The sequence below is a fragment of the Capricornis sumatraensis genome, chromosome 7, assembly GCF_032405125.1.
Source record: "Capricornis sumatraensis isolate serow.1 chromosome 7, serow.2, whole genome shotgun sequence".
In the NCBI taxonomy this organism is placed as follows: Eukaryota; Metazoa; Chordata; class Mammalia; order Artiodactyla; family Bovidae; genus Capricornis; species Capricornis sumatraensis.
This window is the reverse complement of record NC_091075.1, coordinates 2,155,601-2,167,460: the sequence shown is the minus strand read 5'-3', so window position 1 is coordinate 2,167,460 and position 11,860 is coordinate 2,155,601.

Sequence of the window (11,860 nt, the reverse complement as noted above, 5' to 3'; positions counted from 1 at the left end):
CTGCCGCAACTCGAGAAAATCCAGGAAGTTCTCCCTTGCAGGCGAGATGAGGCCTATTTCCGATGAGGCGTCTGGAGACTAATGACACCTAACCTCTGGAACTTCGAAAGGGTCTTTCACACCCTTGCTGCAACTCAAGAAGTTCACCGCCATACCCGTCTCCACTCGAGAGGAAGCACGATGGTCCCGCCCACATCCAGAGGAGCCCCGTTTCCCCCTCGGAGCTCGAGATGAGGGATCCTTTCCCTGCTTTCAACGGGAAAGAATTCCCGGCGTTCCCGTCGCATCTCAAGAGGAGGCACTCTCAACAGGAAAGGCGAGAGGAACTCCATGGTCGTACCACCATTCCAAGAGTCCCCCAGATGTCTCAGTCCATTCCAGAGGAACCTCTTTGCCCTGCACTGGCTCATCTTTCACGCCGAGGATCGACTCACACCATGGTGGCACGTGGGCCAGCCCTGTGGGAAAGCCTCGAGGGAAAGCCTCGAGGGAAAACCACAGATCCTTTGATCCACCCGACGGGAAGCGTGACATTGCTGCTACAGCCTGGAAGGAAAGCGCAAGTTCATGCCACCACTCGAGACGAGGCCTGACTCCCCTGGGGAGACTCCAGAAGTACCCAAAGATCCATGTCAGCCCCTGAGAGGAATCCTCGGTTCCGGCCCTGACTCCACACAAGGTTTTGGCCCCGGTATTGACGGGAGAGGAATCCCGAGAGGCCGCCTAGCAACTCGCACGGGGAGTGGCCTCTCCTGAGGCCACCAGGGCGGGTCCCTGACGTCCCCGTCGTAACTCGAGAACACCTGCCGCAACTCGAGAAAATCTAGGAAGTTCTCCCTTCCAGGCGACATGTGGCCTATTTCCGATGAGGCGTCTGGAGACTAATGACACCTAACCTCTGGAACTTCGAAAGGGTCTTTCACACCCTTGCTGCAACTCAAGAAGTTCACCGCCATACCCGTCTCCACTCGAGAGGAAGCACGATGGTCCCGCCCACATCCAGAGGAGCCCCGTTTCCCCCTCGTAGCTCGAGATGAGGGATCCTTTCCCTGCTTTCAACGGGAAAGAATTCCCAGTGTTCCCGTCGCATCTCAAGAGGAGGCATTCTCAACAGGAAAGGCGAGAGGAACTCCATGGTCGTACCACCATTCCAGGATTGCCCAGATGTCTCAGTCCATTCCAGAGGAACCTCTTTGCCCTGCACTGGCTCATCTTTCACGCCGAGGATCGACTCACACCACGGTGGCACGTGGGACAGCCCTGTGGGAAAGCCTCGAATGAAAGCCTCGAGGGAAAACCACAGATCCTTTGATCCACGGGACGGGAAGCGTGACATTGCTGCTACAGCCTGGAAGGAAAGCGCACGTGCATGCCCCCACTCGAGACGAGGCCTGACTCCCCTTTGGAGACTCCAGAAGTACCCAAAGATACATGTCACCCCTGAGAGGAATCCTCGGTTCCGGCCCTGACTCCACACAAGGTTTTTGTCCCCGGTATCGACGAGAGAGGAATCCCGAGAGGCCCCCTATCAACTCGCATGGGGACTGGCCTCTCCTGAGGCAACCAGGGCGGGTCCCTGAGGTCCCCGTCGTAACTCGAGAACACCTGCCGCAATTCGAGAAAATCCAGGAAGTTCTCCCTTCCAGGCGAGATGAGGCCTATTTCCGATGAGGCGTCTGGAGACTAATGACACCTAACCTCTGGAACTTCGAAAGGGTCTTTCACACCCTTGCTGCAACTCAAGAAGTTCACCGCCATACCCGTCTCCACTCGAGAGGAAGCACGATGGTCCCGCCCACATCCAGAGGAGCCCCGTTTCCCCCTCGGAGCTCGAGATGAGGGATCCTTTCCCTGCTTTCAACGGGAAAGAATTCCCGGCGTTCCTGTCGCATCTCAAGAAGAGGCACTCTCAACAGGAAAGGCGAGAGGAACTCCATGGTCATACCACCATTCCTAGAGTCCCCTAGATGTCTCAGTCCATTCCAGAGGAACCTCTTTGACCTGCACTGGCTCATCTTTCACGCCGAGGATCGATTCACACCACGGTGGCACGTGGGACAGCCCTGTGGGAAAGCCTCGAGGGAAAGACTCGAGGGAAAGCCACAGACCCTTTGATAAATGCGACGGGAATCGTGACATTGCTGCTACAGCCTGGAAGGAAAGCGCACGTGCATGCCCCCACTCGAGACGAGGCCTGACTCCCCTGGGGAGACTCCAGAAGTACCCAAAGATACATGTCACCCCTGAGAGGAATCCTCGGTTCCGGCCCTGACTCCACACAAGGTTTTTGGCCCCGGTATCGACGGGAGAGGAATCCCGAGAGGCCGCCTAGCAACTCGCACGGGGAGTGGCCTCTCCTGAGGCCTGAAGGGCGGGTCCCTGACGTCCCCGTCGTAACTCGAGAACACCTGCCGCAACTCGAGAAAATCCAGGAAGTTCTCCCTTCCAGGCGAGATGAGGCCTATTTCCGATGAGGCGTCTGGAGTCTAATGACACCTAACCTCTGGAACTTCGAAAGGGTCTTTCACACCCTTGCTGCAACTCAAGAAGTTCACCGCCATACCCGACTCCACTCGAGAGGAAGCACGATGGTCCGCCCACATCCAGAGGAGCCCCGTTTCCCCCTCGTAGCTCGATATGAGGGATCCTTTCCGTGCTTTCAACGGGAAAGAATTCCCGGCGTTCCCGTCGCATCTCAAGAGGAGGCACTCTCAACAGGAAAGGCGAGAGGAACTCCATGGTCGTACCACCATTCCAAGACTCCCCCAGATGTCTCAGTCCATTCCAGAGGAAACTCTTTGCCCTGCACTGGCTCATCTTTCACGCCGAGGATCGACTCACAACACGGTGGCACGTGGGACAGCCCTGTGGGAAAGCCTCGAGGGAAAGCCTCGAGGGAAAGCCACAGATCCTTTGATAAATGCGACGGGAATCGTGACATTGCTGCTACAGCCTGGAAGGAAAGCGCACGTGCATGCCCCCACTCGAGACGAGGCCTGACTCCCGTGGGGAGACTCCAGAAGTACCCAAAGATCCATGTCAGCCCCTGAGAGGAATCCTCGGTCCCGGCCCTGACTCCACACAAGGTTTTTGGCCCCGGTATCGACGGGAGAGGAATCCCGAGAGGCCCCCTAGCAACTCGCATGGGGACTGGCCTCTCCTGAGGCCACCAGGGCGGGTCCCTGAGGTCCCCGTCGTAACTCGAGAACACCTGCCGCAACTCGAGAAAATCCAGGAAGTTCTCCCTTCCCGGCGAGATGAGGCCTATTTCCGATGAGGCGTCTGGAGACTAATGACACCTAACCTCTGGAACTTCGAAAGGGTCTTTCACACCCTTGCTGCAACTCAAGAAGTTCACCGCCATACCCGTCTCCACTCGAGAGGAAGCACGATGGTCCCGCCCACATACAGAGGAGCCCCGTTTCCCCCTCGTAGGTCGAGATGAGGGATCCTTTCCCTGCTTTCAACGGGAAAGAATTCCCGGCGTTCCCGTCGCATCTCAAGAGGAGGCACTCTCAACAGGAAAGGCGAGAGGAACTCCATGGTCGTACCACCATTCCAAGACTCCCCCAGATGTCTCAGTCCATTCCAGAGGAAACTCTTTGCCCTGCACTGGCTCATCTTTCACGACGAGGATCGACTCACAACACGGTGGCACGTGGGACAGCCCTGTGGGAAAGCCTCGAGGGAAAGCCTCGAGGGAAAGCCACAGATCCTTTGATAAATGCGACGGGAATCGTGACATTGCTGCTACAGCCTGGAAGGAAAGCGCACGTGCATGCCCCCACTCGAGACGAGGCCTGACTCCCGTGGGGAGACTCCAGAAGTACCCAAAGATCCATGTCAGCCCCTGAGAGGAATCCTCGGTCCCGGCCCTGACTCCACACAAGGTTTTTGGCCCCGGTATCGACGGGAGAGGAATCCCGAGAGGCCCCCTAGCAACTCGCATGGGGATTGGCCTCTCCTGAGGCCACCAGGGCGGGTCCCTGAGGTCCCCGTCGTAACTCGAGAACACCTGCCGCAACTCGAGAAAATCCAGGAAGTTCTCCCTTCCAGGCGAGATGAGGCCTATTTCCGATGAGGCGTCTGGAGACTAATGACACCTAAACTCTGGAACTTTGAAAGGGTCTTTCACACCCTTGCTGCAACTCAAGAAGTTCACCGCCATACCCGTCTCCACTCGAGAGGAAGCACGATGGTCCCGCCCACATCCAGAGGAGCCCCGTTTCCCCCTCGTAGCTCGAGATGAGGGATCCTTTCCCTGCTTTCAACGGGAAAGAATTCCCAGCGTTCCCGTCGCATCTCAAGAGGAGGCACTCTCAACAGGAAAGGCGAGAGGAACTCCATGGTCGTACCACCATTCCAAGAGTCCCCCAGATGTCTCAGTCCATTTCAGAGGAACCTTTTGCCCTGCACTGGATCATCTTTCACGCCGAGGATCGACTCACACCACGGAGGCACGTGGGAAAGCCTTGTGGGAAAGCCTCGAGGGAAAGCCTCGAGGGAAAACCACAGATCCTTTGATCCACGCGACGGGAAGCGTGACATTGCTGCTGCAGCCTGGAAGGAAAGCGCACGTGCATGCCCCCACTCGAGACGAGGCCTGACTCCCCTTTGGAGACTCCAGAAGTACCCAAAGATACATGTCACCCCTGAGAGGAATCCTCGGTTCCGGCCCTGACTCCACACAAGGTTTTTGGCCCCGGTATCGACGGGAGAGGAATCCCGAGAGGCCCCCTAGCAACTCGCATGGGGACTGGCCTCACCTGAGGCAACCAGGGCGGGTCCCTGAGGTCCCCGTCGTAACTCGAGAACACCTGCCGCAACTCGAGAAAATCCAGGAAGTTCTCCCTTGCAGGCGAGATGAGGCCTATTTCCGATGAGGCGTCTGGAGACTAATGACACCTAACCTCTGGAACTTCGAAAGGGTCTTTCACACCCTTGCTGCAACTCAAGAAGTTCACCGCCATACCCGTCTCCACTCGAGAGGAAGCACGATGGTCCCGCCCACATCCAGAGGAGCCCCGTTTCCCCCTCGGAGCTCGAGATGAGGGATCCTTTCCCTGCTTTCAACGGGAAAGAATTCCCGGCGTTCCCGTCGCATCTCAAGAGGAGGCACTCTCAACAGGAAAGGCGAGAGGAACTCCATGGTCGTACCACCATTCCAAGAGTCCCCCAGATGTCTCAGTCCATTCCAGAGGAACCTCTTTGCCCTGCACTGGCTCATCTTTCACGCCGAGGATCGACTCACACCATGGTGGCACGTGGGCCAGCCCTGTGGGAAAGCCTCGAGGGAAAGCCTCGAGGGAAAACCACAGATCCTTTGATCCACCCGACGGGAAGCGTGACATTGCTGCTACAGCCTGGAAGGAAAGCGCAAGTTCATGCCACCACTCGAGACGAGGCCTGACTCCCCTGGGGAGACTCCAGAAGTACCCAAAGATCCATGTCAGCCCCTGAGAGGAATCCTCGGTTCCGGCCCTGACTCCACACAAGGTTTTGGCCCCGGTATTGACGGGAGAGGAATCCCGAGAGGCCGCCTAGCAACTCGCACGGGGAGTGGCCTCTCCTGAGGCCACCAGGGCGGGTCCCTGACGTCCCCGTCGTAACTCGAGAACACCTGCCGCAACTCGAGAAAATCCAGGAAGTTCTCCCTTCCAGGCGAGATGAGGCCTATTTCCGATGAGGTGTCTGGAGTCTAATGACACCTAACCTCTGGAACTTCGAAAGGGTCTTTCACACCCTTGCTGCAACTCAAGAAGTTCACCGCCATACCCGTCTCCACTCGAGAGGAAGCACGATGGTCCCGCCCACATCCAGAGGAGCCCCGTTTCCCCCTCGTAGCTCGAGATGAGGGATCCTTTCCCTGCTTTCAACGGGAAAGAATTCCCGGCGTTCCCGTCGCATCTCAAGAGGAGGCACTCTCAACAGGAAAGGCGAGAGGAACTCCATGGTCGTACCACCATTCCAAGAGTCCCCCAGATGTCTCAGTCCATTCCAGAGGAACCTCTTTGCCCTGCACTGGCTCATCTTTCACGCCGAGGATCGACTCACACCACGGTGGCACGTGGGACAGCCCTGTGGGAAAGCCTCGAGGGAAAGCCTCGAGGGAAAACCACAGATCCTTTGATCCACACCACGGGAAGCGTGACATTGCTGCTACAGCCTGGAAGGAAAGCGCACGTGCATGCCCCCACTCGAGCCGAGGCCTGACTCCCCTGGGGAGACTCCAGAAGTACCCAAACATCCATGTCAGCCCCTGAGAGGAATCCTCGGTTCCAGCCGTGACTCCACACAAGGTTTTTGGCCCCGGTATCGACGGGAGAGGAATCCCGAGAGGCCCCCTAGCAACTCGCATGGGGACTGGCCTCTCCTGAGGACATCAGGGCGGGTCCCTGTGGTTCCCGTCGTAACTCGAGAACACCTGCCGCAACTCGAGAAAATCCAGGAATTTCTCCCTTCCAGGCGAGATGAGGCCTATTTCCGATGAGGCGTCTGGAGACTAATGACACCTAACCTCTGGAACTTCGAAAGGGTCTTTCACACCCTTGCTGCAACTCAAGAAGTTCACCGCCATACCCGTCTCCACTCGAGAGGAAGCACGATGGTCCCGCCCACATCCAGAGGAGCCCCGTTTCCCCCTCGTAGCTCGAGATAAGGGATCCTTTCACTGCTTTCAAAGCAAAGAATTCCCGGCGTTTCTGACGCATCTCAAGAGGAGGCACTCTCAACAGGAAAGGCGAGCGGAACTCCATGGTCGTACCACCATACAAAGAGTCCCCCAGATGTCTCAGTCCATTCCAGAGGAACCTCTTTGCCCTGCACTGGTTCATCTTTCACGCCGAGAATCGACTCACACCACGGTGGCACGTGGGACAGCCCTGTGGGAAAGCCTCGAGGGAAAGCCTCGAGGGAAAACCACAGATCCTTTGATCCACGCGACGGGAAGCGTGACATTGCTGCTACAGCCTGGAAGGAAAGCGCACGTGCATGCCCCCACTCGAGACGAGGCCTGACTCCCCTGGGGAGACTCCAGAAGTACCCAAAGATCCATGTCTGCCCCTGAGAGGAATCCTCGGTTCTGGCCTGACTCCACACAACGTTTTTGGCCCCGGTATCGACGGGAGAGGAATCTCGAGAGGCCCCCTAGCAACTCGCATGGGGACTGGCCTCTCCTGAGGCCACCAGGGCGGGTCCCTGAGGTCCCCGTCGTAACTCGAGAACACCTGCCCCAACTCGAGAAAATCCAGGAAGTTCTCCCTTCCAGCGAGATGAGGCCTATTTCCGATGAGGCGTCTGGAGACTAATGACACCTAACCTCTGGAATTTCGAAAGGGTCTTTCACACCCTTGCTGCATCTCAAGAAGTTCACCGCCATACCCATCTCCACTCGAGAGGAAGAACGATGGTCCCGCCCCCATCCAGAGGAGCCCCGTTTCCCCCTCGGAGATCGAGATGAGGGATCCTTTCCCTGCTTTCAACGGGAAAGAATTCCCGGCGTTCCCGTCGCATCTCAAGAGGAGGCACTCTCAACAGGAAAGGCGAGAGGAACTCCATGGCCGTACCACCATTCCAAGAGTCCCCCAGATGTCTCTTTCCATTCCAGAGGAACCTCTTTGCCCTGCACTGGCTCATCTTTCACGGAGAAGTCGACTCACACCACAGTGGCACGTGGGACAGCCCTGTGGGAAAGCCTCGAGGGAAAACCACAGATCCTTTGATCCACGCCACGGGAAGCGTGACATTGCTGCTACAGCCTGGAAGGAAAGCACACGTGCATGCCCCCACTCGAGACGAGGCCTGACTCCCCTGGGGAGACTCCAGAAATACCCAAAGATCCATGTCAGCCCCTGAGAGGAATCCTCGGTTCCGACCCTGACTCCAGACAAGGTTTTTGGCCCCGGTATCGACGGGAGAGGAATCCCGAGAGGCCCCCTAGCAACTCGCATGGGGACTGGCCTTTACTGAGGACACCAGGGCGGGTCCCTGAGGTCCCCGTCATAACTCGAGAACACCTGCCACAACTCGAGAATATCCAGGAAGTTCTCCCATCTAGGCGAGATGAGGCCTATTTCCGATGATGCGTCTGGAGACGAATGACACCTAACCTCTGGAACTTCGAAAGGGTCTTTCACACCCTTGCTGCAACTCAAGAAGTTCACCGCCATACCCGTCTCCACTCTAGAGGAAGCACGATGGTCCCACCCACATCCAGAGGAGCCCCGTTTCCCCCTCTTAGCTCGAAATGAGCGATCCTTTCCCTGCTTTCAACGGGAAAGAATTCCCGGCGTTCCCGTCGCATCTCAAGCGGAGGCACTCTCAACAGGAAAGGCGAGAGGAACTCCATGGTCGTACCACCATTCCAAGAGTCCCCCAGATGTCTCAGTCCATTCCAGAGGAAACTCTTTGCCCTGCACTGGCTCATCTTTCACGCCGAGGATCGACTCACACCACGGTGGCACGTGGGACAGCCCTGTGGGAAAGCCTCGAGGGAAAGCCTCGAGGGAAAACCACAGATCCTTTGATCCACGCCACGGGAAGCGTGACATTGCTGCTACAGCCTGGAAGGAAAGTGCACGTGCATGCCCCGACTCGAGACGAGGCCTGACTCCCCTGGGGAGACTCCAGAAGTACCCAAAGATCCATGTCAGCCCGTGAGAGGAATCCTCGGTTCCAGCCCTGACTCCACACAAGGTTTTTGCCCCGGTATCGACGGGAGAGGAATCCCGAGAGGCCCCCTAGCAACTCGCATGGGGACTGGCCTCTCCTGAGGCCACCAGGGCGGGTCCCTGAGGTCCCCGTCGTAACTCGAGAACACCTGCCACAACTCGAGAAATTTCAGGAAGTTCCCCCTTCCAGGCGAGATGAGGCCTATTTCCGATGAGGCGTCTGGAGACTAATGACACCTAACCTCTGGAACTTCGAAAGGGTCTTTCACACCCTTGCTGCAACTAAAGAAGTTCACCGCCACACCCGTCTCCACTCGAGAGGAAGCACGATGGTCCCGCCCACATCCAGAGGAGCCCCGTTTCCCCCTCGTAGCTCGAGATGAGGAATCCTTTCCCTGCTTTCAACGGGAAAGAATTCCTGGCGTTCCCGTCGCATCTCAAGAGGAGGCACTCTCAACAGGAAAGGCGAGGGGAACTCCATGGTCGTACCACCATTCCAAGAGTCCCCCAGATGTCTCAGTCCATTTCAGAGGAACCTCTTTGCCCTGCACTGGCTCATCTTTCACGCCGAGGATCGACTCACACCACGGTGGCACGTGGGACAGCCCTGTGGGAAAGCCTCGAGGGAAAGCCTCGAGGGAAAACCACAGATCCTTTGATCCACGCGATGGGAAGCGTGACATTGCTGCTACAGCCTGGAAGGAAAGCGCACGTGCATGCACCCACTCGAGATAAGGCCTGTCTCCCCTGGCGAGACTCCAGAAGTACCCAAAGATCCATATCAGCCCGTGAGAGGAATCCTCGGTTCCGGCCCTGACTCCACACAAGGTTTTTGGCCCGGGTATCGACGGGAGAGGAATCCCGAGAGTCCCCCTAGCAACTCGCATGGGGACTGGCCTCTCCTGAGGCCACCAGGGCGGGTCCCTGAGGTCCCCGTCGTAACTCGAGAACACCTGCCGCAACTCGAGAAAATCCAGGAAGTTCTCCCTTCCAGGCGAGATGAGGCCTATTTCCGATGAGGCGTCTGGAGACTAATGACACCTAACCTCTGGAACTTCGAAAGGGTCTTTCACACCCTTGCTGCAATTCAAGAAGTTCACCGCCATACCCGTCTCCACTCGAGAGGAAGCACGATCGTCCCGCCCACATCCAGAGGATCCCCCTTTCCCCCTCGTAGCTCGAGATGAGGAATCCTTTCCCTGCTTTCAATGGGAAAGAATTCCCGGCGTTCCCGTCGCATCTCAAGCGGAGGCACTCTCAACAGGAAAGGCGACAGGAACTCCATGGTCGTACCACCATTCCAAGAGTCCCCCAGATGTCTCAGTCCATTCCAGAGGAACCTCTTTGCCCTGCACTGGCTCATCTTTCACGCCGAGGATCGACTCACACCACGGTGGCACGTGGGACAGCCCTGTGGGAAAGCCTCGAGGGAAAGACTCGAGGGAAAACCACAGATCCTTTGATCCACGCCACGGGAAGCGTGACATTGCTGCTACAGGCTGGAAGGAAAGTGCACGTGCATGCCCCGACACGAGACGAGGCCTGACTCCCCTGGGGAGACTCCAGAAGTACCCAAAGATCCATGTCAGCCCCTGAGAGGAATCCTCGGTTCCGGCCCTGACTCCACACAAGGTTTTTGGCCCCGGTATCGACGGGAGAGGAATCCCGAGAGGCCCCCTAGCAACTCGCATGGGGACTGGCCTCTCCTGAGGCCATCAGGGCGGGTCCCTGTGGTCCCCGTCGTAACTCGAGAACACCTGCCGCAACTCGAGAAAATCCAGGAATTTCTCCCTTCCAGGCGAGATGAGGCCTATTTCCGATCAGGCGTCTGGAGACTAATGACACCTAACCTCTGGAACTTCGAAAGGGTCTTTCACACCCTTGCTGCAACTCAAGAAGTTCACCGCCATACCCGTCTCCACTCGAGAGGAAGCACGATGGTCCCGCCCACATCCAGAGGAGCCCCGTTTCCCCCTCGTAGCTCGAGATGAGGGATCCTTTCCCTGCTTTCAACGGGAAAGAATTCCCGGCGTTCCCGTCGCATCTCAAGAGGAGGCACTCTCAACAAGAAAGGCTAGAGGAACTGCATGGTCGTACCACCATTTCAAGAGTCCCCCAGATGTCTCAGTCCATTCCAGAGGAACCTCTTTGCCCTGCACTGGCTCATCTTTCACGCCGAGGATCGACTCACACCACGGTGGCACGTGGGACAGCCCTGTGGGAAAGCCTCGAGGGAAAACCACAGATCCTTTGATCCACGCGATGGGAAGCGTGACATTGCTGCTACAGCCTGGAAGGAAAGCGCACGTGCATGCCCCCACTCGAGATGAGGCCTGTCTCCCCTGGCGAGACTCCAGAAGTACCCAAAGATCCATATCAGCCACTGAAAGGAATCCTCGGTTCCGGCCCTAACTCCACACAAGGTTTTTGGCCCCGGTATCGATGGGAGAGGAATACCGAGAGGCCCCCTAGCAACTCGCATGGGGACTGGCCTCTCCTGAGGCCACCAGGGCGGTTCCCTGAGTTCCCCGTCGTAACTCGAGAACACCTGCCGCAACTCGAGAAAATCCAGGAAGTTCTCCCTTCCAGGCGAGATGAGGCCTATTTCCGATGAGGCGTCTGGAGACTAATGACACCTAACCTCTGGAACTTCGAAAGGGTCTTTCACACCCTTGCTGCAACTCAAGAAGTTCACCGCCATACCCGTCTCCACTCGAGAGGAAGCACGATGGTCCCGCCCACATCCAGAGGAGCCCCGTTTCCCCCTCCTAGCTCGAGATGAGCGATCCTTTCCCTGCTTTCAACGGGAAAGAATTCCCGGCGTTCCCGTCGCATCTCAAGAGGAGGCACTCTCAACAGGAAAGGCGAGAGGAACTCCATGGTCGTACCACCATTCCAAGAGTCCCCCAGATGTCTCAGTCCATTCCAGAGGAACCTCTTTGCCCTGCACTGGCTCATCTTTCACGCCGAGGATCGACTCACACCACGGTGGCACGTGGGACAGCCCTGTGGGAAAGCCTCGAGGGAAAGCCTCGAGGGAAAACCACAGATCCTTTGATCCACGCCACGGGAAGCGTGACATTGCTGCTACAGCCTGGAAGGAAAGTGCACCTGCATGCCCCGACACGAGACGAGGCCTGACTCCCCTGGGGAGACTCCAGAAGTACCCAAAGATCCATGTCAGCCCCTGA